The sequence below is a fragment of the Schistocerca cancellata genome, chromosome 5, assembly GCF_023864275.1.
Source record: "Schistocerca cancellata isolate TAMUIC-IGC-003103 chromosome 5, iqSchCanc2.1, whole genome shotgun sequence".
NCBI classification, from domain to species: domain Eukaryota; kingdom Metazoa; phylum Arthropoda; class Insecta; order Orthoptera; family Acrididae; genus Schistocerca; species Schistocerca cancellata.
The window spans coordinates 517,675,237-517,703,042 of record NC_064630.1 but is presented as its reverse complement, the minus strand read 5'-3'; the positions used below and the strand labels follow the sequence as shown (position 1 = coordinate 517,703,042).

Here is a 27,806-nt window from a genome sequence, read left to right as displayed (position 1 = left end):
GGGCCCGGGTTCGATTCCCGGCTGGGTCGGAGATTTTCTCCGCTCAGGGACTGGGTGTTGTGTTGTGTTCATCATCATTTCATCCCCATCCGGCGTGCAGGTCGCCCAATGTGGCGCCGAATGTAATAAGACCTGCGCCAAGGCGGCCGGACCTGCCCCGCGAGGGGCCTCCCGGCCAATGACGCCAAACGCTCATCATCATCATCATCATCAACACAACTGTTGTCATATTAGACGCTGAGTGCATGAAAACATACACTGAGCTGAGAAAAAGTCGTGGGATAGCGAAATGCACGTATAAAAATGGTGGCAGTATCACGTACACGAGGTATGAAAGGGCAGTGCATTAACAGATCTGTACGCAGGTGATTCATGTGTAAAGGTTTCCAACGTGATTATAGCCGCACGACGGGAATTAACAGATTTTGAATGCGGAATGGTAGTTGGAGCTATAACCTTGGGAAATTCCAGTTCGGAAATCAATAGGGAATTCAGTATTTCGAGATCCACAGTGGAAAGAGTGTGTCGAGAACACCAAATTTGAGGCATCCGATCTCACCATGGACAACCTAGTGGCCAACAGTCTTAACGACCAAGAGTAGCGGCGTTTGCGTAGAGTTGTCAGTGCTTAGAGACAAGAAGCACTACGAGTTGAACACCTCATTCGGCCTTGCATACTTTGAAAAGAGGCAAAATCGCGATTCGCTATTGTCCAGTTTGTCTGTAGTTCGGCGCACTGAGGACGTGCAGCTTTTTTTATGTGCAGCTGTGAACAAAACGTTTTTGCGAGACACCCCACTCCGAGTGACTATTGTGGGCTGTTCTGTTCGCGATGTTCGCTCGGAAATCTCTTCAAATGGATTTGCATTCACCAACAGCATCGATCCCTGTCGTGTTTGAAACAGTCTGTCATCGATAAGGCGAGATTCTTGTCGTCGGTCTCTGTCCGCTGGATCTTTTTACGACCATTTGTCTCAAGCCGTGTTACATGGATGAGAGTTACACACCATCCCTTGATACGCTGGGCAGTCTGCTTTGTTAAACCAATACATGAGGTAACTACTCTCTCAGTGTGGTCATGGGCACGTCCATACATGGTAGCTCCTTCCCGTCACTCTGACCGGCCGCGGTTGCCGTGCGGTTCTAGGTGCTGCAGTCCGGAACCGCGGGACTGCTACGGTGGCAGGTTCGAATCCTGCCTCGGGCATGGATGTGTGTGATGTCCTTAGGTTTGTTAGGTTTAAGTAGTTCTAAGTTCTAGGTGACTGATGACCTAAGATGTTAAGTGCCATAGTGCTCAGAGCCATTTGAACCATTTTTTGAACCGTCACTCTGTCTGGTCGACCCATCCTGCAGCACTGATTGCATAAAACTAGCTGGCACATACACACCATCTCACTGCCATGACTTGCTGCAGCTGTCGAGGGTCTCATGGCCACCTGGTACCACTTTCACACCAGCTGCAGAGCTCCGAAGCTCTTTTTCTGGTCCTGTGAGCATCTGTAATAAGCATTTGTTTTTCTGCTATTGTTTTGAGATCTTGCTTTCTTCCCTCGTCGGTATGCATGCATCCAAAACTCCACATATAAAAACGGGATTTCCAGTGGTCGTACCTCAGGTTATGTTGGTGACGAAAAAAGATGGAGGAAAGTGTTTTGGATAGCCCTTGGACTAGGGATCATTAGTATATCCAACAGAAGGGTCGTCTTAGTGTGAGTAGCCTACAGTGCACGATCAAAGTATGAAAATTACACGCTTCTTCCTACTTAGGCAGATGGAGCAAATCGGTTGATGTGGTTCTACTGCGGTCTTGATGAGACTTATGGAGGCAACGCTAGTTCAAAGGTGGTTCCCCAAAAAATAACGTTTTTACTGTATTTTCGCCGTCACCAACGGAACCAAAACTCAACCGAGCGTTCCAAGACGGCTACGCACAGAAAATAGCTGAAATTTTTTGCGATGTATTCCTAAGATTCCGATCTCTATACAAACTCGAACATTTTCTGATATCTTCATCCGTTTTCAAGATACAGAGGTTCAAAGTTACCCTACTTCTACACGTAAAATCCGGAATGAGGTGCGATCTAAGTAATAAGTAGCTAAAGCAAATTTGTCAAACCTTAACGATATGTTCTGTAGCCATTTATGTCGAAGAACCATCTCCCGGTTCTCAAAAATCTTTACCCGTTATTGAAAAACATCCAGAATATGTTTTTGCAACCGAAACTCAGCCGCGGATTCCGAAACGGCTATGCACAGCAAACAGCTGGAATTTTTACGATTTATTCCTAAGTTTTTGATGTCAAACAATCTCGACAATTTTTTTCTTATCTTTATCCGTTTCCGAGCTACAGTGGTTCAACGTTACCCCACTTGTACACGTAAAATCCGTAGTAGTAGTAGGTTTTTTGTGGGCGCACGACAGCAAGGTCTTCAGCGCCCGCTCAGTAACATAGTGAGACGGGTGTCAAGAAAAAAACTCAGAACAGTAAGATAAAACAGAACATAAAACACAGGTAACAAGCTTTGAAAAATATGTGCCGACCCACACCGCAGCGTGGGATGAAGCAGGGCGTCAGCAGTAAAACATGGACATCACAGGAAGAAAGTGGTAGAAAGAGCTAAAACAATGTAGCAGATGGAGGTGGCTGGCTGACCGCAAGGAAAAAAGGGAGCTGTCAGCCACTCTGCAATACACTAAAACCTCCAGCCTAAAATTTTAGGCCAGAGTCCAGACACATCACAAAACTGTAAAACTCTAGACACACACGTCTCATCGTTAGCTAAAACACAGGGCAGATCCCCATCAACTTGTGCTCCTGCCCTTGCATCACGGTATAAAATTCTGTCTGTTAAAAAGTGCCGGACAGAGACGTGCACACCACAAGCATCACAAAACGGAGGATCCTCCGGTTTGAGGCGATGACATAGCTTATAAAGCGACGTACTACGGAGAAATATGGTGTAAAGGGTCTCTGTTATCGTCTGGGAATTCCATGTTGTAGTACTCAAGCATACGCAATTTCTTTTCTTTTTTTGCGATATTTCACTTTCACTTATGTAAACTATCTAAATTTTACTGAGCAATATGTTTCTTTTCAAATGAGTTACATGGCGTGCTGTAGCACTCAAAAGAAGGAAAGCAGAGGAAAAATGCTCCTCTCGGAGCACAAAAAATGCGAATATTTTCATGTTTATTTAAAAGGTTCTGACTGAAAAATGAGGTATCAGCTGCTTCACTTTGTGTTCCTCAGCACCTTTAAGAAGTTTTCCAAAAAATTTAGCACGCGAACATATTCGTGCTTTTTTGTGCTGAGAGAGAAGAAGACAGTGGTAGTGGCAGAGAGACGGAAAAGTAATAAATATTGGAAGATAGTAGATAGCGGTTGTGTCACACAAAGAGGGATGGAGATAATGACAGTGCGAGAGAAAGAGACGGACACAGTGGCAGTGGAACGGAGTTGACAGTGAAAGAACAACGCTATAAAAAGCGTGAAGGAGACAGAGCCCGGGGGAGGGAAGAAATAAAGAGGAAGAGGAACTGGAAGTGGGTGAGAGCAAGTGACAATGAGAGACAGAGTGCATGACAATGAGGAAGAGGGAGATAGTGACAATGAGAAGAGGCAGCAGTAGTAGGAAGGAAGGAATGAGATATCAGCAGTAGAGAGGGCAAGAGGAAGACAGCAATAGTGAGAGGAGGCTGTAGTAGTACGACCGTACGACAGAACGAAGGGGACTGTGCCCGTGACACAGGTGACATTGACAGAGAGACGCAGAGACATAATGAAATGACAATGAGTTGGACTGAATGAATGACTGGTAATGGGCAAGTCGGAGTGGATAAGTATGAGCTACTTACAGCGATGGACTAGTGGGTGTGAGTAAGTTATAGTTATGGGACCTTGAAGTGAGTTGCATGTTAAAGAAAGAGCGCGTATAAGTTTGCATACAAAAATTTTTGAAACATTTTTATAGGTGCTGAGGTATGTAGAATCAGGAGGCAATTTTTAACCCAATTCTCAGTTGGCGTCTTTTAAACAAACAGGAACATTTTCGCATTTTTTGCTCCTTGATAAGAGCATTTTTCCTATGGTGGTACAATACGTGCTTTCCCCTATGTAGAGCTTTTTAATGATAAAGTATACAAAATTTCTTAATTAAAAATGCAGCCACTCCGAATGTCTGACGGCAGCGCGATAGCAAGTTTGGAAAAGATTAATAAATACTGTAGTGTTAAAGAGTAGTTAGCGTGACAACCCACAAGAGAGTTTGGTATGTGTATGTGAGGAGGAAGCCGTCGTATGGTGCGGCAAATGGCCCGAGAGTTGGGTTCGCGCGCTGCGCGGCCGGCTGTGGTTTGTATGTACACAGGAGGCCACGGCGGCTGCCCAAGGCCGGTCACCCGAGGCCACGAACCTGTTCTGCTCTCTTCTCCACTCCTCTGCCGCCTGCCGCCAGACACCTACCACCTACCAGCGCCAGCGCGACATAAACACATGTACGGCCCCAAGAGTCAACGCACTTTGCCTTTAATCCACTCAAGAAGCAAAGTACCGATGGGAGATGTCAAGACGCGTCGGCGGCGAAATCGGCATAAACGGGGCTTCCACCACACACTGCCCAGAGTCCTGTAAATATAAATTATTGTTTCAAGATTTGTTCTGCCACGCTGGTAACGCCGTTTCTCGCCCGATCACCGAAGTTGAGCAACGTTGGGTCCGGCTAGTACTTGGATGGGTGACCGTTAAGGGAAAACCGGATGACGTTGGTTTTAAGGGTGCGCATGTCACCAAAGTGGTATCCAGTTGAAAGAGTTGGGCCTTCAACGCCTGGACAACGAGCTCATAGCTCTACTCTGAACGCATTAGACTGTTCTATCTATTAAACAGATCATACAGCTCTTCCTCGCTTTCTTTGAAGATAGAAATGCCATCCAGGAATCTTAACATTAATATAATTTCACCCTTCAGTCCCATTCCTATTTCTTTTATTTCCGTCACTACTTATTCAGTGTGTTCTTGGAATAGCTCCGAACAATTACAGAGATCCAGAGAGTACAGAATTTCTTTCTTTAAGTCCAGTCAACGATCACAAACAAATTGTCGTCAGACTATCGATTTGCGTGTCGGTAATGACCATCTACAGATCTCCCACTGTGGGCCAAATTATGGAGTGGTTACTTCTGCTGGGCACTCCTGTCGTATATGCCATTTATAATTATTGCTGTCCTTCAGACCAGATAGCAATGGTATCCGAACTGAACAAGAAAACCTTGTGGAAGGCAATTCTGCACTTGTAGCGGCAACTACACAATTGTCTCCCGTGAGATTTTGATTCTTAGTTTGCTTGGATACTATTTTTTCCCTGGTCTGGAGGACAGCAATAATTAAAAACGGCATATATGATAGTGTTCCACGTGACCCCTTCAAAATGCAACCACTTCATAATTAACGCAATAAAATGAAACGTCTGCTGCCGTCGTTTGATGTTATTTTATCATACGGCAGCCAGTTTCGGTGACTCAATACACCGTCTCCAGGCTCTAGCAGATGCTGAGAAGGTGAACGCCGATCGTAAACACGATGCCATCAGTGGTCAAAATCTACGAACTGCCTTCCGTAGAAAACGATGTTCTGTCTATGTATACTAGAAAGAATAAAACTGTACTCGATTTTAGTCCATTGTCCAAGACACTAAATTTCTTTGACTAGTTCAGGTTTCTTGGCGTATGGCACAGTCACAGTCACAGTAAGAAAATGGTTCCTTTGGTTAGTAAGAAATGATTTCTCTTAGAACTCAGTCTTCATCTCACCAGAATGCGTCCTAAGAACTAGCCTTATGAGAAAGAGGTGATCTGTTAAAACTACATTTCATTTCGAAACCCATTCCTAAGATTAAGTCGCCAAATTAGGCAAACTTGACAGAACCTGTCGCACTGATTAATTACACTTTCCAACGTTAATTACGTGACAAGAGCCAAATTTTTTTAATAATCTCAAATTATGTTAAACTTACTTATGAAGTAGGCAACAACTAGTAGTGTTTCCTTGAACACTTAAATTGTCCAACAGCGAGCCTTTTTTTTTTAACGAAGGAAATTTTTGCTAAGAATAGAATGCAAGGAAGAATTACGGAAATTTATATTTTTGTAACTTTTCGGGCCTAAAAAAGACAACATATGATCCCCTAGTTTTAAGTATGTAGTGCTATATGTTTATCGCGTACTGTCCATATGACACAATTTTTTTCTAATCTGGAACTAAATGTCTGAAGTTTGGCGTGATCACGTGCTACTCATTGCCAAATGGTCGCAGTTTCAATCTAGGTCCTTGGAAAAACCATTCGACAATGGCATCACGGAGATCGCCCATTTAACATGTGGTATTTTCTGGAAATGGCATCTACGTAGACAACCAACAAGCATGTTGGGGGTGTGTTCCCGCCTTACACAATAGAAGCTATTTAGTGGATACTTGCATAAACTTCACTATTCACTCTGCGTCAAGAACTGTTCCTTGCCGAAAACATCACATGAACAGTAGTTTCCTCCTTGTATATAAAGTCAGCCACAAGCATTTAGTAAAGTTAGAGTATGAAGAGGATTTCTAACGAAGTTAGTTGCACGCGACGAGGTCAGTTTATCGCCCAGAATTTCTTGCCTCTACGTTGATTTTCTTCCAAATTGTAATATCAACTAATCCGAGGACTGTTTGGTACAAGTTTTGTAATTTCAAAGTATAAATGTCTAAAATTTTCCGTTCGAAGGCCGTATAGCCCAGAACCGGTATGCCAACCAAGTAAAATCGTCGTGATAGCAGCAGTCATCCCACCGGCGCACCAGGATGAAGATAGCCGTTTGGTAAAACACCGTGTCCTGCTGCGTCAAGAAGTTTGTAAACACCTGTTGCACATCCCCGTCCAACAGGAAGCGTCAACCCTTCAAGGCCTTTTTTAGGAACTGAAGATGTGATAATCGTATGGGGAGAGATGCTCGAGTGTCTCCTATTTGAATTGGAGTAACTTCCGCATTACGACATTTACGATCTGGTGATGCGCGTTTTCACGAGACAGCAGCATCCCGTAGCACACCAGTCCACAACGGTGGTGCTCGACAGACATGCTGCCCCATACACATTCTTCATTCTCCGACGGATCTCTGCTGGTGTTTGTCCTTCAGCAGCCAAGAAAAGAATAACAGCACGTTGGTCCTGTTTGGACGCATTCGGTAATACCATCACCATAGTTCACGCTTCCGCATTTTCCACACGCACTTCGGAACGACACGAATGCCACAGTAACCCCCGCTTACATGTCGGTGCTTGTATACCCGCATCGGAGTCGTGCTATGTTGCAAATACGTTGCACCGCCCTCACACGAAAACTTTTTGGTAGCCCCTTATACATTCCTTCATTCCTGTATATTCATTTTTCTTAAACAGTTAAAGCGATGTATGAACCAAGACGTTTAAATTACAGTACTTATTTCATATTAAGGTGTATTTACTTATAATATTATGGATTTCTTGGAGACAACGGGTCCACCTGACGAGAGACTTATCACTGTTTCAGGAAAACACTTGGTGCTGGTGACGGATTCAGAAGCCGCCGGAGACCAATACGCATTCGACAACCCGTGCTTCAGAGGTGAGTATGCAAAATACTTTGGTTGTAAAGCGGAGGTAGAATAAGTTAGAGGGCAGCAACCCATGCAGGACGTAGATGCAAAATAACTTAAACACTCACATAAATTACTCAATGAGAAAACGAATATTACTTCTTTTATAATGACTGACAGATCTTCCATTTTTTTCTTACCGTTCATTCTGATGAAAATAAAGATTACACACATTATTCCTTGCTTGGAAATGCGGCAAGTATCCTTGCGAATTCAAGCAAGGCCAACGCTTTTCTCAAATCAGTTACGCAGTTTGTTACTTTCTTTTGTTAAATAGTGATCAGGATTTTTGAATGAAATTCAAATTAAGGGAGAAGAGCTAGAAATTTATGGTCTGGCATGGCATTTTATTTCTGTCAGAGGCAGCCAGGTACTTGGAAGATCAGTTGAACGGAACAGATTGAGTCGTGAAAAGAAGTTATACTATGGACATAAAGTGAAAGCAGAGTAATGTAATACGGCAGAGTCAAAGCAAATGACAGACTGAAACTAGTAGAGGATTTTTTTCTAATTGAACAGTGAAGTAGCTGACTACAGCATAAGGAAAGAGGATGTAAAATCTAGACCGAGAAAAAGGTATATGTTGACACTGAACAGAAATTTAAATGTCTGGAAGTGTCTTTTGAAAGTATTCTTTGGATCTTATCCTTATACTGCAGTGAAATGTGAACGATAAGCAGTATAGAAGCTCTTGAAGTTTGTAGATACAGAAGAATGCTGCAGATAAGATGGGTAGATCAAGTAGCTACAAAGGAATATATAACCGAACTGGTGAGAAGAGAGCTTTATGAGACAAACAGTCTAAAGCAAGTCATAGGTTAGAAATTGTTGAGACATTCGTGGCCATTTCTTGACAAACTGCCTGTTGGCTTCTGTCTCGGGGTATCCGGTCAACGTGTGTTTGATAATTCGCCAGCACGAGTGGGTCGCATTGTTAAAGCTTCATTGCGGAGGTTGACGCTTTGGCAAAACGCCAGAAAAATCATCAAACGAACGTCGGCAGAAGAAGCCGATCAGAGGCCAACAGGCAGTTTGTCAAATTATAGGTTGACAGGATACAATCTGAGGCAACAAGTAATGATTAATTTGGTAATGGAGGGAAATGAGAGCGTGGTAGGGTGGTTAAAACTTCTGAAGTAACATCAAGGCTCTTAACCGTAAACAGGCTCGATGGCAAGAGAGTTGCAGTAGTTGTACAAGACAGACTTGAATGGAATGCTGTGTCAAAGCAATTATCGTATTAATGACTATAACAGCAATTGCTCAGAAACTAAGAGCAGCTGGTGAGGCATAGAAGAACGGCAGATGTTAAATAATATCAAAGTAACCAAAGTGAACACCTGATCATTCTATATTATCGTGATGAATGCTAGTATATGTAAGAAAACTGAACGATCGACGAAGACAATTCTTGAAGATAAATTTAGTTACAGACAGCTGAGGTTTCACAGGCCATCGAAGAACTCAACCTGAGACAATGTACCTCTTAAAGGAAAAGGAATAGATACAGGGCTGCTGAATTTATGAACTGAATCTGGTGACACGAAGTTGAATAAAAAATTGGAAAATGTTATCCTCATACAGATGTCAAGAAAGACTGGTCAAATCAATATAAGAGACGAAGTTATTAAGCCGATTTAACAAACTATAATGGAATATCCACAGCTTTTGCAATCTTAGCAGGTTTTTTATTTATTCATATGGCTAGGGCCTCCCGTCGGGCAGACCGTTCGCCGGGTGCCGGTCTTTCAATTTGACGCCACTTCGGCGACCTGCAGTCGATGAGGATGATAGGATGATGATGATGACAGCACAACACCCAGTCTCTGGGCGTAGAAAATTCCCCAACCCAGTCGTGAATCGAACGGGGGCCCAAAGGATTGGCAATCCGTCATGCTAACTAATTTTTTTTATCTAATTTTGTTCGTTTTCGTTCGTTGTACCTGCTCGGGGCGGACGTCGCAAGACACCCGTTTCAGTTCGTCGTTGATCCATTAACTCAGTTTTTTTCTTTTTATTACAGAGGGCAGCTAACCCTCTGACCGAACACGCTGTTTCCGTGCCGGCATTATTCAGCTACCAGGGGCGGACATCTTAGCAGATGAAACAACTAATAAAATCCAGGAAAGAACAACTTCAATTTGCTTACGTTCCCCCTTAAGAAACATGAAAATTCCTGGAAGAGTTTACATGCTTTGTGAAGCTGAAACTATAAGATGTTCAACGAGTACAATTCACAAAATTGTGATTAACTATTATGATTCATAAGAAGTTCTGAATTTGTTTTGGATGATTTTTCTACAATGGCATTTTAATGAGGTCATTCCAGTTGCGAATGGAAAGTACAGTATTGTGTATGTTCTACAGAATTAATTTATTGTGTTAACTGATTTTCGGCTCAGAAGGTTATCGTCAGATATTATCTGACTACCCACGCCAAAGAAGGTACAATATACTTGAACAACATTGAAAAAGATCAGATTGACGTACTAACGCAGAGCAAATGTGAGCTTTGACATTGCAGTGGCAATGCAATTAAAAAAGTAAATCATTAATAAATATATGAGGATTAAATTAGTAAAACATAAATACCAATTTCGAGAAAACATTGCCTGTATGAAAAATTTAAATTACATTAACAATCCCAGTCAAATGAAATTAGAACGTGAAGAATAGCTTGAAGGGGTGTTGACATTTGTAACAACAGAACATATGGAGTAGATAGACGATCAGAATAAAATAAATAAATAGAGGGAAAACGGAAGAATGTAATGAAACAGAGAGTATGAGAAGCATTGGATACTGTGAGGCTTAAGTGAAGTCTAGGTAATGTGTTTGGTTATTTAATATTAAATCAGGACTGTGCGCCTGTTTTTTGTTGATTTCCGGGATTTCCAACCAAATAAGTTTTTGGCCTTTGTTTGCTAAGTGAAGGATATAAGATTGTGGCTGTTAGCTGTAGGCCTCAGTCCAGGTCCAGCAAATGTGGAGTCTCGACTCTACAACTCGTCCGTGTTCAGCCAACTTAGTTATATCTCTGTCTGACTGGCCAATATATAACTTATCACCATCGGGGCAAGTAATTTGGTGTACTCCAGTGTTAGCCAATAATTCGGACGGTCTTACCTTTACTATTAAAATGCACTGACCTGTTCTCCGCCTCGTGATGACTGGGTGTTGTGTGATGTTCTTAGGTTAGTTAGGTTTAAGTAGTTCTACGTTCTAGGGGACTGATGACCATAGATGTTAAGTCCCATAGTGCTCAGAGCCATTTGAACCATTTTTTTTTCACTGACCTGTGCATAGTACAAAATCTTAAAATTTATCTTTTCACGTACAATTTTTTTATTCGGATTGTTAGTATAATTTAAATTGTTATGTAGACACTTTTTTTAGAGTTTAGTATTAATGTTTTTCTGTTTTATTCTTTTTATATTTATTAACTGTTTACCTTGGCATTCTTCGAGCAACATTTTTACCTATTTAATCTAACAATCTTGTGGTCGTCGGAGTAAATAATATACCAACAGTTAGATACATTACTGCCCGTTTAAAAGATAATACGAACTTCTTGAGGATATCCACTAATTACAGAATTTTGTGATCCTAGTCTTTCGCGAAATTAAGAGATTAGATGGCAATAAATAAAGAATTCGAATATCAACCCAAAATTTCTCTACATGCGCTAAAGCGCTGGAAATTACCCCGCTTGAGAATCAGTCTACCTGCTGCATATAGCATTTGCCAAATATTCGTTCATCGTTACCTCAATTTTAGAAATAAAACAGCCGACAGTATCAGAACGAGTCCTTGATTTTATATGATTAAAGAGCATGGCTATGGTCAAAGTAGGACAGTATACAAACGGAATCCTTGACCGACAGAAAGAGAACTTCGTCACGGACGAATTAAACCGAAACGTCTTACAGGTAAGAACGACATCTTCAATGGTCCGTAATTAGACTGTGTTAGTGACTAGTGGAGGAATGCATTACCATATTATCAGTGATTTGTCTAATATCTGGTCGCTCCAACGAGATGGAAACCAGCTCAGAGTGTGGTGGCGGCAGTACCTGTGTGACACGTATTTCGGCTTGCGGCGGCAGTGACTGCACGGGTTGCGGCAAGCTTGTCAAGTGGGGATGGCCGTTGGTCCAATGCAGGAAATAAACACTAGGCGGCCGTATCGATGGTTCGTATTTTTTCACTGAAGCCTATGCTATGCTGTGATTCGATTACGACTGTTATGTCGTTTCTCTGAACCTGGGAACTCTGATAGTGGGCGTTGCTGTCAGAGACAATTTTGGCTTTAATCGTAGGTGCTGATTGAAGCTCAATGTTACTTGTTGTCGCAACGTTTGCTCAATATTTTGTTTTCGGCCATCGACTTAGGTGTCTAACTAGGTACCCACACGCCACGTGCTACACAGAAATGACCTGCGTACCTAAGGCTACGAGACAAAAACGCCTATAATTGTTAGGTACTTGGTACTCAACAATGGTTCAAATGGCTCTGAGCATTATGGGACTCAACATCTTAGGTCATAAGTCCCCTAGAACTTAGAACTACTTAAACCTAACTAACCTAAGGACATCACACACACCCATGCCTGAGGCAGGATTCGAACCTGCGACCGTAGCAGTCCCGCGGTTCCGGACTGCAGCGCCAGAACCGCACGGCCACCGCGGTCGGCACTTGGTACTCAGTTCATATCTAATATTTCTCCTGTAGAAACTACATCCTTTGTATATGATCAAACTGAAGGTAATTAGGAACAGGAAAAGTGCGGAATCTTATGCAAAGTTTCATGAATTGTAAATTATCACCATAATCTGTACGTAAAGTACAACATGTCGGAGTAAAAAATATTCTTATAGGGGACCGAAGGAAAAGTCTTCATTGACCTTCAATCAATTTCGATAGATCTTTTGCCCTATAATACGTAATTTAGCCACCACGGTGACTACCGATCGGCCCTGTAACTCACTATGGAGAGAGAGCATTAGCTGTGCGGTAAGTTTTTCCAGTTACGCTACTGCATCCATTATGCACGGCTAGAACACGAAGACACTAATAGCATCAGACGGTGGTATAGAACAGCGCATGCTTTATCCAGCATCAGTTTCGTGAGATTCAGTATGCGAGGTTTAAGTAGCAGTTGAGATGAAGCGGTTGCGTACTGGTAGATCAGACACACTCTTTTGGCTCGCTTCAGCTATTTGAGCAAAATCGTTATCTGCTAATATCCAGAAGTTTTCAAAGCTTTCAAATGCAAAAAAATTTAAAAATTTTCACAGAAAGAAGAATATGGACTCAACGAAATACAAATTCCTCTGCATATTGTCACTTATCGGACAAGTGAATTCACTTCTATCGTTTACGAAATATTAGTAATATCCTTGTAATGTGGGACACCCTGTATGTAAAGGTTTACTAACTGAGTTCAGAGTCTAATAGAATTTTTGAAGCGCATAAATAAATGTGTATTTAGAACGTCCACACAAGAAGTGACTACAATTAGCAAAAGAGTTCGTCAGGGATCTATGCTGTTACCTTCCTTGTTTAACATTTAATCCGCTGCAGTTTTCAGGTAAGTATCGGAGGAAGAAAGTAGCGGGATGATTATAAACGGAAAGAAATTAGCAATATTAGGCCCGCAGATACACTGTTGTCTTAATAAATGATCTACCTGCTCTCCAGCACTTGATAGACAATGAAGTCCAGCGCAGTGAAGAGTTTGGCCTGCTTGTCAACACTTCCAAGGCCAAAGTTGTAGTCTTTTGTAAGACAAGAACCCAAGCAACTTTGTCAGTAAAAATAAAAAGGATTGAACAAGTATCCTCCTTGAAGTATTTGGGCACTGTGATGGATGTGCAGTGTGTTTGCAGGAATGAGATCAGATCTAGAATAGAACAGGCTAGGAGCCAATTTATTAGCACGAGAAAGTTTTTATAAGATCGGCACTTTGACTGCAACTGAGAATGATTCGTTGCTGCGTGTTCTCCATTTTACTATGAGGATGCGAAAGCTTGACCCCTGACCAGTATCTACAGAAAATATTTGATGTTTTTGAAATGTGTCTGTATCGCCCTCTCGTACCTATACCTTGAGTGCCGAAAATTTCAAATGAAGTTCATCTATGGATGAAAAAGCAAAAGGAACTATTGCTCACTATAAAACAAAGGAAAACTCAATACCTAGGACACATTATAACAGGCAAAAGGTATCAGTTATTACGGTTCATCATAGAAGAGCAAATACAAGTGAAAAGGTCTATCGCAAGGCGAAGGAATTCGTGGTTCAAGGACATTCGGAGATGGTACAGATGCCTACCACGCTGCAACGTCACGTCCAGAACTGGCTACGTGGTCTGCCAAACTCGATCAGGAGAGGCGCCTTAAGAACAGGTAGTCATAATTCGTGTCAAAGAGAAATGTACATCGCGCTTCAGCGTCTTGTTTCAATAATCTCCTACAAGAGTTAGCTCCCAGCTCGTCAGAGTTTAGAAGCAGAATGGATATTTTTTTACAGCGGACTGTAGAAATATTTCTTCGTGTTGTCCTCGGAGACGCCGTTGCGTCGCGCGAGGTCTCCTTAGTGCCCTAAATCCACGCCCTCATACGACGTGCAGCACACAAGACAAATTACTCCACGGGCTGCTCCGTTGATTGACATGGAAACGCTTATCGACGGGCGGGGATCAATTTTATGCAGTGCTACTCTTACAAAATAGTCTTAATAAAGGTCTCCACTTTCGCTTTGACCCTTGAGATAGGGTTAAAATTGTCACTGTTGCAAAACCAATAATCAAAGCCCTGATGCCATCTGACTAAGCAATCAGAAAGATTCCGAGATCCGACCACTGCAGTGGAAAACGTACACGGTGAATAGACTGCCACCAGCTGATTCCTTGCAACCTCTGCAGAAATTTTCACGAGGACAAACAGAGAAGCTGCTGCGAACTATATAGGTCAAGAGTCACCCCAGAAATAAATCACTTAAATTTTGCACTGCAAAGTTCATGGGGCTCAACTAAATCTCACCATCTTTTTCACTACACATCACTTCTAACAGGTTGCTCCACTCTCTGAGCCAAGGCCTTCAGATACCACGCTTACTCACTATGTCGCAACACACACCCAAAACATAAAAAGACGTCTAACTAGCGTTTCACGCCAGCTAAGTCTTCAACTTTCCATTAGAGTAGAATATCTTTATAGGTCACTGTGGACTGTCAGCCTCAGAAATATGACAACCTTGTAATAAGCAGCTCCTTACCAGAGATCTCACGACTAATTGCAAATTCTCCAAGTGGGGCTGCCGGCCGGTCGACTCCCTGAGTTCGCGAGGTATCAGCTGTTGTGTTGGTAGTGCAGGAGGTCAATAAACACAATCAGACGTATCGTTAACATGTTTATTTACATGGTTGTTATTATTTTTGTCTTCAGTCGGAGGACTGGTTTGATGCAGCTGTCCATGCTACTCTGTCTTGTGCAAGCCTCGTCATCTCCGAATAACTAATGCAATTTACATCCTTCCGAATCTGCTTACTGTATTTATCTCTTGGACTCCCTCTGAGATTTTTACACCCCACAATTCCATCCAATGCTAAATTGGTGATCCCTTGGTGTCTCAGAATGTGTCCTATCAACAGACCAGTTCTAGGCGCTACAGTCTGGAGCCGAGCGACCGCTACGGTCGCAGGTTCGAATTCTGCCTCGGGCATGGATGTGTGTGATGTCCTTAGGTTAGTTAGGTTTAATTAGTTCTAAGTTCTAGGCGACTGATGACCACAGAAGTTAAGTCGCATAGTGCTCAGAGCCATTTATTTTCTCCCAAGTTCTGTTTAGTACCCCATCAGAAGTTACCTGATCAACCCAGCTAAACATCAGCATTATTCTGTAGTACCACATTTCAAAAGCTTCTATTTTCTTCTTGTCTAAACTATTTATCGTCCATGTTTCACTTCCATACACGGATACATTCCATACAGATACTTTCAGAAATGACTTCCTGACACTTAAATCTATACTTGATATTAACAAATTTCTTTTCTTCAGAAACGCTTTTCTTTCCATAGCCAGTCTACATTTTATATCCTCTCTACCTCGACCATCATAAATTATTTTGCTTTTCAAATAGCAAAACTCAACTACTACTTTATGTGTCGCATTTCCTAATCTAATCCTCTCAGTATCTTCTGATTTAATTACACTGCATTCATTTATCCTTGTTTCCTTGTTTTCCTTTTGTTGATGTTCATGTTATATCCACCTTTCAAAGCACTGTCACTTCAGTTTAGCTGCTCTTCCAGAAGCTTTGCTGTCCCTGACAGCCGCGTGGGATTAGCCGAGCGGTCAGGGGCGCTGCAGTCATGGACTGTGCGGCTGGTCCCGGCGGAGTTTCGAGTCCTTCCTCGGGCATGGATGTGTGTGTTTGTCCTTAGGATAATTTAGGTTAAGTAGTGTGTAAGCTTAGGGACTGATGACCTTAGCAGTTAAGTCCCATAAGGTTTCACACACGTTTGAACATTTTTCTGTCACTGACAGAATTATAATGTCATCGGCAAATCTCAACGTTTTTATTTATTTTTCCTGAACTTTAATTTCTTCTCCAAATTTTTCTTTGGTTTCCTTTATTCCTTGCGCAAGTGCAGATTGAATAACACTGGGGATAGGCTACAACCCTGTCTCACTCCCTTCTCAAATACTGCTTCCGTTTCATGCCCATCGACTCTAACTGCCGTCTGGTTTCTACACAAGTTGCAAATAGCAACTACAGGCTCACCATCAGATACAGATGTTACAGCAACAATTTATCGTGGATAAAGTGTAGTCAGACGCTGTGCTGATGGGGCTGGCGAAAATGAAGGAAATTTAGTAATCCGTAACAAAAAGTTTACGAAACGGAATGATGTTACGTTTTGGTTATTTAAGTGCACTGCATCGTGGTATCCGTAGCAAATCCTTTTCCATAGTGTACAGTATCAGGTGTACATAAAAATATATACAGTATTTACCTGCACTTCGTTTCACACTTATTCACAGAACGTAAATACAAAGAATATGCATACGATAGATAGAATGCTTTGCAACATCACGATGCATTGTCGTACAAAGTAAATATTTACAATTACAGATAATATACTTAAGTGAATCTTGCTAGCTCCAAGTATGTTCTCGTATTGACCTTTCTAATCCATATTACCTGAATACTGTCAATATAAGAACCGATTACTAAATTTATTCCATTTTCGCCTGCCTCATCGCCACAGCGTCTAGCTACACTAATTCCTCCACCCGACGATGAGCATGCAATGGCTCTAAAACTGGTTAGCTGTACAATAAACCGAATCCAAAAAATCAACTGGGTGCATATATATACCCAGATTTTATTTAAGGCATATCTGCAGTTCGTCATCCGTAATGGATATACTGAAATTATCGCTGCCTCATCAGGTAAGATGAACAATGAACATCTACAGGAGTTAAAGTTTAAAGCGATGAAATCCAACCAAGCTATAAACTCTAATAAGAAGTGTCTCAGAGAAAATGTCATCCCAAAGTACATTCATGTAAAAATCAATAATAGCGGTAAGTCAGCACAGAAATCCAGAAGAAAGAATGAAATCTTGTGACTAAAATCGGAAATCAGAATACATTACAAACAGATAGATCTGCTAACTAAACAACTTTGAGTTTCATTTTCAACTATGTAATGTCATTCATCCAAGTCGCCTTACGCAATTTCTTGACAATTTTGATGCTCAGGCTAATAAATTACAGTTATAAATAGAATTTAGGCAAAAGAAAGAAGTTTCAGATCTGATATCTAACAAAATAAACAACGAATCTGTAGATCTTGCCTATACACCACATAAATTCTACACAGAGTTGTGAACAACACGGACATAACTTTCAGCAGCAAGGGACTAGCTGAGTAAATAAAAGACTCAGACACAACTTTGCTCCCAGGCTAAAGAACAATAAAATTAAGAATTTAATTATTAGTGCCAAAATAGTCTGTGCCACAGTCAAACTAAACCACAACACGCAGAACGCCGTAGCACGTAAAGAAACGAAATTATAAAGAAAAATTTTAAAGAAATTTTTAATATCAGCCCACACTGTACAGATAACACTTACAAACATCAGTAAGAAAGTTACGAGTAACGAGGCCCTCGTGATAAAGGCAGGTGAAAGTAACACAGCAGCGATCATGTATCAAATAGACTACAACAACAGAACACGAATTTTTTGAAACTAACAGTACCACTGAATTAAAAACAGACCTCACCCAAAAGTGTCAAGATAATCTGCAAAAATTACTCGAAAACTGCAGTTTTCTGCTGACCAGTGCTGTGTTGTGGTGAATCCACAAGACCCCAGGTCGAAGATTCACAAACATTGTTGTCCTGTTCACTCGATTGTAAATGTCACAAACTGCCTGGGATACAAAATTATTAGAAAACCTTATGCTGTACTGAAGAAAAACAAAACCTTTGAAAATATATTTTCAATTAAGAACAGGTTTAAGTTAAGCAGAAATATTAAAGACTTAATACCGCCGGATAAAGCAACATTTGCCTCCTTTGACACAGTAAATCTCGACACAAATATTCCCTGGAAAGATGATCGTTCAATAATACGAAAGAATTTAATGAAATACAAAAAGCTAACCAATGCAGATATTTATGAACTCATGATGTGGCTTGAATTAATTCTCTTACGTAACTAGTTTTTCATTCAACAGCAAGATTTACGTGCAAAACAGTGGTCTAGCTATGGATAGCAGCCTTGCTTGGTGCCATTTACACATATCTTGCAACGGAATTTCTTCTCAACTCATCCACAATTTACAACCAAAATTTTGTATTATAAAAGATATGAGGATGACATAGTTATACTTTTCAACGGTCTAAAAGAAGAACAAAATTAACTAATAATGAAATGAATAAAATTCTCCCAGAATCAAATTCACAGTTTAACATCAGACAACTGAAGGAATTAATTTCCTTAATATGCCTATTTCCAGTCATAGTAACAAGTAGGCTTTCCAGATATAAAGGAAAGCCACTACCACTAATGTTCCCTTTAACAATACCTCATGCCGCCCAAACCAACATAAAACTGTTTTCTACAGCTTGTCTGGAAACTGTATACGCCACATGACCGTCAGTGAAGCAGATGCATGTAAGGAAATTAACATACCTAAATCTATAGTCCAAAATAATTCATATAATACTTCCCACATAAACACCCTAGTTGAAAAAGTTCACCGTAAACTTAAGCAACCACCATCACCAATAAAATATAAGAAAGAAATGCCAAGAGTTGTCTTTTTTCCATTCATTGGCAAAGTGTCATACAAACTTGTAAATCTTTTCAGACCACTTAACATAAAAATATCCTTCTACACAGACAATTATCTACATAATAAAATAGTTCATAATAATAAAGCCACTGAACAGTGTCGTCAGAAGTCTGGCACACAAAGTCACACGCTCCTGTTCTTAGTGTTATATAAGGCAAACTGGCAGAAATTTTGCAAACCCCTACAAAGAACATACAGATGCCCTTCGACTCAAAAACTTAAGCATTACATCACATATTGCTCATCACGAACACTCTGTTGAGGATATCAACGACAGACTATCTGTTCTACATATTGCTGAAAAAGGGTTATAGATGGATCTCCTTGAACAATTAGAGGTTTACATTCACAAGCTAAAACCACCTCAGAAAATCCTTAACGAACAAAATGAATCGATGCAAAACGTTTTCTTCCGCAGTTTTTAAGACATAGTGGCTCCAAAACACCAAAAAAGACAATAATACGACACAATCATCCTCCTGCATAAATTATATTCTCTCAGTCTTGTAACAACTATAGCAGTCTGCACTAAATTACTTAATTAATATTTCACTCTCTTAGTCATGAAATAATTATTACATGCTGTAATTCATCCACTCTTTAATTCCACAGCAAATAGTTTACTTTATTGCTTTATCTTTTGTGTAACTTTTTAATCCATATTACTTGTAAAATTTCAATATAAGAACACTCCTGCAGCTCGCAAAATTCACTGAAAGATAATATCTGTATTTGTAAACACTTATTTTGAAATACTATGCTTCTCAGGCCAAAGATCGTGATGTAGCGAAGTGTTCTATCTATTGTATGCAATTCTTTGTATTTACATCCAGTGTTAACATTCTGTGAATAACTGGGAAACCAGGTTCAGCTAAATACTGTGATATTTGTGTGTACACCCGGCACTGTACGTTACTGGAATGGATTTACTATATTACCACGATGCAGTGCATCGCACGTGATCAGAAGTAACATGTTCTTTTCAGAAACATTTTTTTAGCCGATTACTAAATTTTCGTCATTTTCGCCAGCTCCATCTCTACAGCGTCTAGCTACACTTGGTCCACGATGTAATGTGCCTCTAATACCTCCACTGACGGTCAGCCTGCAGTGGCTTGAAACTAGTTAATGGTATAATAAATCGAATCTAAAATCTAAAGAAGCCACTGGTTGCATTTTATACGCAGATAAATCGCCAAGTTAAATCACAGTTGTAGTTCGTCATGTATAATGGACATAATTAAAATAAAATTCTTTTTTCCCTGCTTCGATTCAGTACCCCATTTCTTAATCGAGTTATCCATCTAATCTTCAGCGTTGTACTATAGTACCACATTTCAGAAGCTCTTGTCTCCTCTTGTCTGAACAGCCTGTTGCACACGTTTCACTACCGTACAAGGCTATACTCCAGATTAGTACCGTCAAAGAAGACTTCCTGACACTTAAATTAATGTTCGATGTTAAAAACTCCTGTTTTTCCGAAATTCTGTTCTTTGTATTTTCAGTCTGCATTTTATATCTTCTCTGTTTCGACCATTATCAGTTATTTCACTGCCCAAATAACAAAATTCAGTTTTAGTTCCTCATCTCTCAGTCTAATTCCTTCAGCATCACTTTATTTAATTCGAGTACATTACATTATCATTGTTCACTTTTGTTGGTATTCTTCTTTTGAAGACACAATCCATTCAGTTTAACTGATATTCCAAGTAGTTTGCTTTATCTGACAGAATTGCAACGTCACCGCCAAACGTTAAAATTTTTATTTCTTCCTTATACATAAGCAAACATAAAAACTCATTGTATAAGGGGAGATAAAAAGTTTCGTTTCAAATGCCGCACAATCCAGAATCAGTATGCCAATCAGGTAAAATTACCGTGAGCGTTGAGACACTCATCCTACCGATGCATCAGGCTGAGGATGCCCGTTATATGAAACAACGTGTCCACCTGTGTGAAGAAGTCTGTAACTGTCTGCACCACGTCCTCGTCCGACAGGAACTATCGATTCTAAAGGTATTTTTTAAGGGACCGAAGGCGTGCAATCACATGGGGAGGGATCAGGGCTATAAGACGGGTGATCGAGCACTTGATTTGGGGTAACTTCTGCGAAACGACATTCACGATATGGGAACGTTCGTTTTCATGAAGCAGTAACCCCTTGCCGCACCATTCCACAATGGCAGTTTTCGACAGACATGCTTCCCCATACATAGTCTTCATTCCCCTACGGACATATACCGGCGCTTTTCCTTCGGCAGCCAAGAAAATAATAAGAGAACGTTGATCGTGTTTGGACGCATTCGATAATAACGTCATCATAGTTCATGTTTCCACATTTGCCGCACGCATGTCGGAAAGACACGAATGCCACACTAACCCCTTGCCTACATGTCGGTGCTTATATACCCGCATCGGAGTCACGCTTCGTTGCATATGCTGTAGCAGCGCACTCAAACGGGAACTTTTTGATCGCCCCTTACATATTGACAGTAAATTGCTCTCCGAGTATTGATTTAAGTCTTCGTTAGCAGTATCGTTTATATCGTTGACGAGTATGGATGCTAATCTCGTTCGAGTCTACTACGGCAGCAGCTGTATGTTTAAATGACCATGTATCATTACGAGCATAAGAGTAAACACCTGAAAATTGAAATCATTTGATCGTGCGAAATAGATGACTGATCGTAATACAGCCAAGGAAGAAAATGGAAGTGTCTTCCCTCAGATTTGTGACTACAGTACTTACGAAAAATAAACGTATTGAATTTGTGCAATAGTAGATCTTGGGCTATTTCTTATTCCGATTTGGAGATACGTGTATGCTTATTCAGTTTCGCTAAACACAATCAGCGGCGGAGTTTTGTGTTACAAATTAGTCCTCGTAGAGTGCCTACATAGTCCTTCCAATTAGAATGCTTCAACTTTGAGGCAGCTGACATATTCTCATTTGTCTTAGTCGCTAAATCACTTGCATTTTTCTCTTTAATTATTTGCCATACCTTTTTGTTTCCTTAGCGATGAAACGCCTCCATTAAGTCGTAATCATGATGTGAATTGTACTGTCGGTACTAGATACGTGACAACGTGATTCTCAACAGTTTCTACAGCGAGATTGAGCTCGTACTTTATTTTGTTGTATATACACGCAAGGACTTAAAAACAAGATATTCAGAACATCTCAGCGCTCTAAAAACCGAAAGCTCTCATAGTACATTTTCTGACTACCTAATAACCCACAACCACCACCCAGTTAAAATAGAAACAAGATTTAAAACTACCCTAATCCAGCCACAGCCTACATCATCAACAACAATGGAAGAAAACTGCCACACATAGAAGCCAGTAGGAGAAGGAAAAAAGATAAAAAATGAATACAGTACACTGTGCAAAGGCACACTTTATAGTAAAGACGACACAAACAGCTAAAAAGCGCGTACATACCCTCTGAGAAAGAGAGAGAGAGAGAGAGAGAGTAAACAAATTTCAAATTTGGTGCCAAACTCACTTGAGAGCAACGCAACAGTGAATGGACAGACAATGATGTTTGCACAGTGTTCTGGCAAGTTGAAAAGTGTTATTTATAAACGAAATTTTGCGAAGTTTATGTAATATTCGTTTGCGGTTCTTAATAACTCATGAGAAAACAAATGACATAGGATTTGCCGAAGCAAAACGTAATAATAACAAAAGTCTTGATACAACGAAATTAACTTTAGATATAAAGTGATGAGTTAACTCGCAACCCAAAGTCACATTAACTTCTTTTAGTTGAAGATTACAAGCTACCAGTACATGATAATGTACTGAGGGTTCTGCATAACTGCATAACTGTATAACGTAAAAATAATGTAATGAATGTAACGACAACAATTAACAACGAGCGCTGATAGCCTCGGCGTTGAGCACCCGTAAGCATGAACACACACACGCACACACACTAAACAAAAACTCTTTTAGACCTAATTTTCGTGAAATAGTTATCACTTAAAATATGTACACATTTCACAGATCTGAGTGAAGAAAACCCATTGATGTGGGACAAGGAGCTGTTTGGGTCATAGGCAAAAACGGTGTTTTGCATAACAAGGTGAAACTTCTACCCAATACTTTTACTTGCAAACTCTACATATGTAACTGAAGCAAACTCAGATGCAAACTCAGATGATGAGTACTTACCTTTGTTTCCACGTTACAGATAATATTTCGGGACAGGTGTATTTCGAACTTGTAAATATTATCAGTTCGTCGTATAGATTTTCACGGTCATTTGTTCACACTTATGGTATGCCGGAACTGTTTACCGTTTGTTAAATACAACCCAGCTACCCGTTATTTGAGGACACACTCACTACTAACCAATTCACTGTCGCCATCGCGAACTTGCGGTTTTTTTTTTCATCTGTTTTGCCACTTGTGCTACCAACTGTCACGGTGGGACCTTTTTGCGATCAACTGAAATGGCGCGGTGGTAAGACCCTCGCCTCGAGTTCGGGAAGACAGCGGTTCAGATTCCGGCTCTGCCACACAGATTCGTGTATTTCTAATTCTCTCAGTGGAAATGATGGGATATTTCGTTTGGAAAGGGTGTGGTAGATTTCCTTACCCAAGCTGCTCATGTACTCTACCATATTTCCACCGCCTTTCAGAATGTTGAAGCCTATGCCTGAACTTTAGTTGCATCAAACAGTCGTCGAAAGCTTGAGCTTTCATCCATTAAAAAAAAAAATAACGCGACAATACGTTCGAGAATATATAATACAAAACAATGTTATGAAGAAGAGTATCTCAAGAGGTTAAAGCTAATAACCGTGTATGAATAGTAAGAATCGATTATTGTCAAATGTGATGTTCTAATTGAATTTTACGATGAGGAAACCGGAACGAAAGTAGCCAGAATTAAAATAATAGGCTTTTGTGACAGTAGTGACGAGTCGAGTGCGGATTGGAACTTTAAAAAATTGTGTTTAAAAAGCTGCGGATTGGAACTTTAAAAAATTGTGTTTAAAAAGCTTTGTCATAACCATAATTTTATTTTTTAAACTGTCTTTCGTGCCCATGTAATCCAAGCATGTTCATGCCCCCTCTACGAACGTAACTGTTCCATATCATAAGTTCGACACATGCACGGCTGTTGATGTCAAGTGACCAAGCTAGACGTTATGTGACTGACGTATTACTTTCGTAACAAGATACTGGACGTATCGTTTTCGCTTTATCTTGTATTTATTAATATTATTTTGTATTTATAAGGGACAACCAAAAAGTTTCCGTTTGAGGACATGGCTTCAGCGTATATGCAACGTGTACAACTCCGATACGGGTGCCTAAGCACCGACATGTAGGCGAGGGACGAGTGTGCCGTTCTTGACCTTCCGATGCGCGTGCGGTAAATGCAGAAACGTGATCTGTGGCGACGTTATTATCAAATGTGTCCAGACAGGACAAACGAGCTGTTGTTCTTTTATTGCCGGCGAAAGGACAAGCACCGGAAGACATCCATCGGAGAATGAATGTGTAAGGGGCAGCATGACTGTTGAAGATCACTGTTATGGAATGGTGCTGCATCATGGATAACGCCACATCCCCTCACCGAAAATGTAGTGAGGCAGAAGTATGCCATTTCAAATGAGTGACACTCGAGCACCCGCCCTATAATCCTGATCTCTCCCCACGCGATTACACGCCTTCGATCGCTTAAAAAGGTCCTTGAAGGGTCGACGATTCCTGTCGGACGAGGACATAATGTTTGACCTCTACTTAAAACAGTAATACTACTCAGGGCACATATTGATTGAAAGCACCGATGATGGCTGTTAATTAGTTGAAATCGATTAGCAAAAGTGAATAAATAAAACATGATTTTGCGACTGCTTGTTGCATATTTGGTAATTTTGTGGTTTACGGTCGCTGCATGACTTGGGAACCACATGGAGCCCACCATTCATAAGTATGTTGATATATTTTTTGAATGAAAACCGTCATTTTTCCACATAATTAACCGTCCCTTTCAAGTGCCTTATGTCACAGTGGATCTAAGGCCTGTACATCTAGACGCTAGAAGTCATGAGCATCACGTTTGAACCGCTGTTTAGCACCCTTCACAAGGAGTTCACAACTTGAAATTTTGTTGTGTGAAGGGATACTTTCAGTTTAACGAAAAGATGGTAATCACATGGCCACAGATATGATCTGTAAGGTGAGCGTTTCAGAGTTGTCTGCCGAAGTTTTGTGGTCTGTGTGGTGCCATCACTTTTTTTGCTGAATGCGTAGTTTTGAATTTCTTCTTCTTGGGTGAGTTTTTATGATGCCATTCATTCCGCTGCCAATTCATTTCCGGTTTAAAGTGATGCAACCAGGTTTCAATTCTCGCCACAATTTTTATAAGGAAGTCATCTCCAGAAGTCTCATACTGTTCCCAAAGTACGCCGCACACTGTCTTCCGTGTTTCTTTGTGGGCGTCCGTTAGCAGTCTCGGAACCCACCTGGCACAAACCTCTGTTTTAATATTCTGCAAACACTCGCTTCTCGTCTACCCAGTAGTTCACTGTTAAGGGTTTGTCAGCCAAAATCAGACTGTGAATATGCTGCGAATTGTCAGGAGTCTGTACAATGCTGAGTCTGCAACTGCAAGCCCGATCCCAAGTATTGGAGTGCCCCCTTTCACCAGATGATCTGCTTGTCCATCGACTAAATGTTTTGTGATCATCGTCTTTATTCCCAAAAACGTTTCTCAGTCTCTTGTGAATGTTTGTCACTTTCTTGTTCTCACAACGCAGGAAATCTATAACAGCACGTTGCTACATGACGAAAATAAAGTGCAGCATCCATCTTGACAGAATGCTACGATAGCGTGACTTGCGGAAAGACATTGAATTAATTTTGAAACAAATGGGAAAATTTTTTTATATGATGACAGTGTCAATAGATCGTGCGTGCTGAGGCATGGAAGAGTCCAAGGTCGTATAGGCTACGAGCGTCTCACGTACGGTAGTGGCAAGAGCGTACAGAGAGCGCTTCGATTCAAGGAGAACCGCTGCCGTGGCTGACAACGGCTCGAGGATCGCCGTCGACTACTGCGGACAGATTGGTCATACTGCAACAAATCACTCAACAATTCAAGGCTCTACGGTAACTGGCGAGCAACCGTACTGCAATCAAACGTTCCTTTCGTCCACCCTCCAAACCTCCCTAGCGTCACACTAAATAACTCGCGGCTCTCAGAAAACACAGACTCTTCAGAAAACTCAGACTCTGATATGGGTGGTGAGCGAGACAATTTACGCGGTGTCTTGTCCGCAGATTAAGTCGCAAACGTTTTCTGGCCGAATGATTCTCTGCACTGTAACACACTTATGACGTCAGCATCGCTTTGATCCGCGGAACGCCAGAGTCAGTTAAAAACCATGTAGCTCTCCTACAACTATCAGAAGGATTCTCGGAATCCGACCGCTGAATTGGAATATGTTAACCGCTGATAGTTCGTACATCCCTCCAACCGTCTCCTATCAACTTCTGCCTATGATTTCCGGAACAAAACAGGAATACAATTCAACATCGAAAACGGAAAAAAATCACACAAAAACGTAACTCACAAAATTTTGCACGGAAACAAACCAATCTATTCGTATCATTTAACCCTAGCTAAGTCCCTCCCTTTTATCCATTACAATAGGAAGGTGCCCAAGCAAAATTTTAAGCGCACACACGAAAATGCGCTATCGAAAGCTCTGCTGGTTTTCCGTACAGGAAAAGTAGCCCCGTTAATCACGAGGGATCAAACTCCTGAAATGCGAAATGACAACCATTTTAAAACACAAACTCCGTTTCAGAGGGCCTGCCACTCGGCCGACTACTCGGATTTTACAAACTCCAAACCGCTCCACGAAATTTCATTCCTGGCTGTCAACCAGTCGGACTCAGTAGCCGCATGCAGGGAATTTCATTGACCATTTCCCTCTGGCGCTAATAAGCTCTGAAAAATGCTTCTCCCCGGCAGCTATTTTCAATAGTTTATTTTTCACGTACATTGGGAGGCACATGACGTCCTGGGACAATCAGCCGTTCATAACTCAGCCTACGCTCTCCTCGAGGGTTAGGGAAAGACCAATTCATCAACTACAGATTGTAGAGTAGTCAATAGTCACAGGTGAGTCCACAGGCTCTGGTCGACCAGGAAATGATATGTTACGATACCTTCCACAACCACTTGCTCGATATGGGGTTCAGAAGCCACCACGTCATATTTATATGTTGATCACCTCACGCTACAAAGCACGCAGATAAGCGTGGACAAATGGACACTGTCATTGGACGATTGAGGCATGGGAAAAGGTAACCTGTGCTGATGAGTCGCAGCACACGTTGGTGTATGGTGATGGCAAGGTACATGTTCGTCACCAACCACATGACACCATGCAGCCGAACCTTCAGCAGTCAGTGCTCCGTGTTGCGACCAGGATTCGATCTCGCGACCATTCAGTTCCCAGGCACGTGCTGTATTACTAGACCACCAGGCCGACACAAAGCTGGTCTGATACTACGTACGCTCGTGTTTTGCTCATTAGACGATACTACGGAACTACGTTGAACGCCTTCCTTAAGTCTCGGAATAAGGCATCAACCTGGATGGTGGTATCTACTACTTTCTGGTTCTCTTGGACGAACAGAACAAGCTGGTTTTCGAGCGATCGATGATTGCGGGTTCCTAGAGAGATCTTTACTCTTCAGAAAGATCATAAGAATAAAATACGTTCC

At 41.2% G+C, this 27,806-nt stretch overlaps 1 protein-coding gene across 1 annotated transcript in view; it reads left to right on the top strand.

Annotated features, from left to right (window-relative positions):
* Positions 1-27,806, top strand: part of LOC126187367 (uncharacterized) — a 478,540-nt gene that overhangs the window by 278,522 nt on the left and 172,212 nt on the right. The window contains exon 2 of the mRNA XM_049928411.1: positions 7,570-7,644. The gene's annotated coding sequence lies outside the window, so the exon portion shown is untranslated. The remainder of the gene's footprint in view (positions 1-7,569; positions 7,645-27,806) is intronic.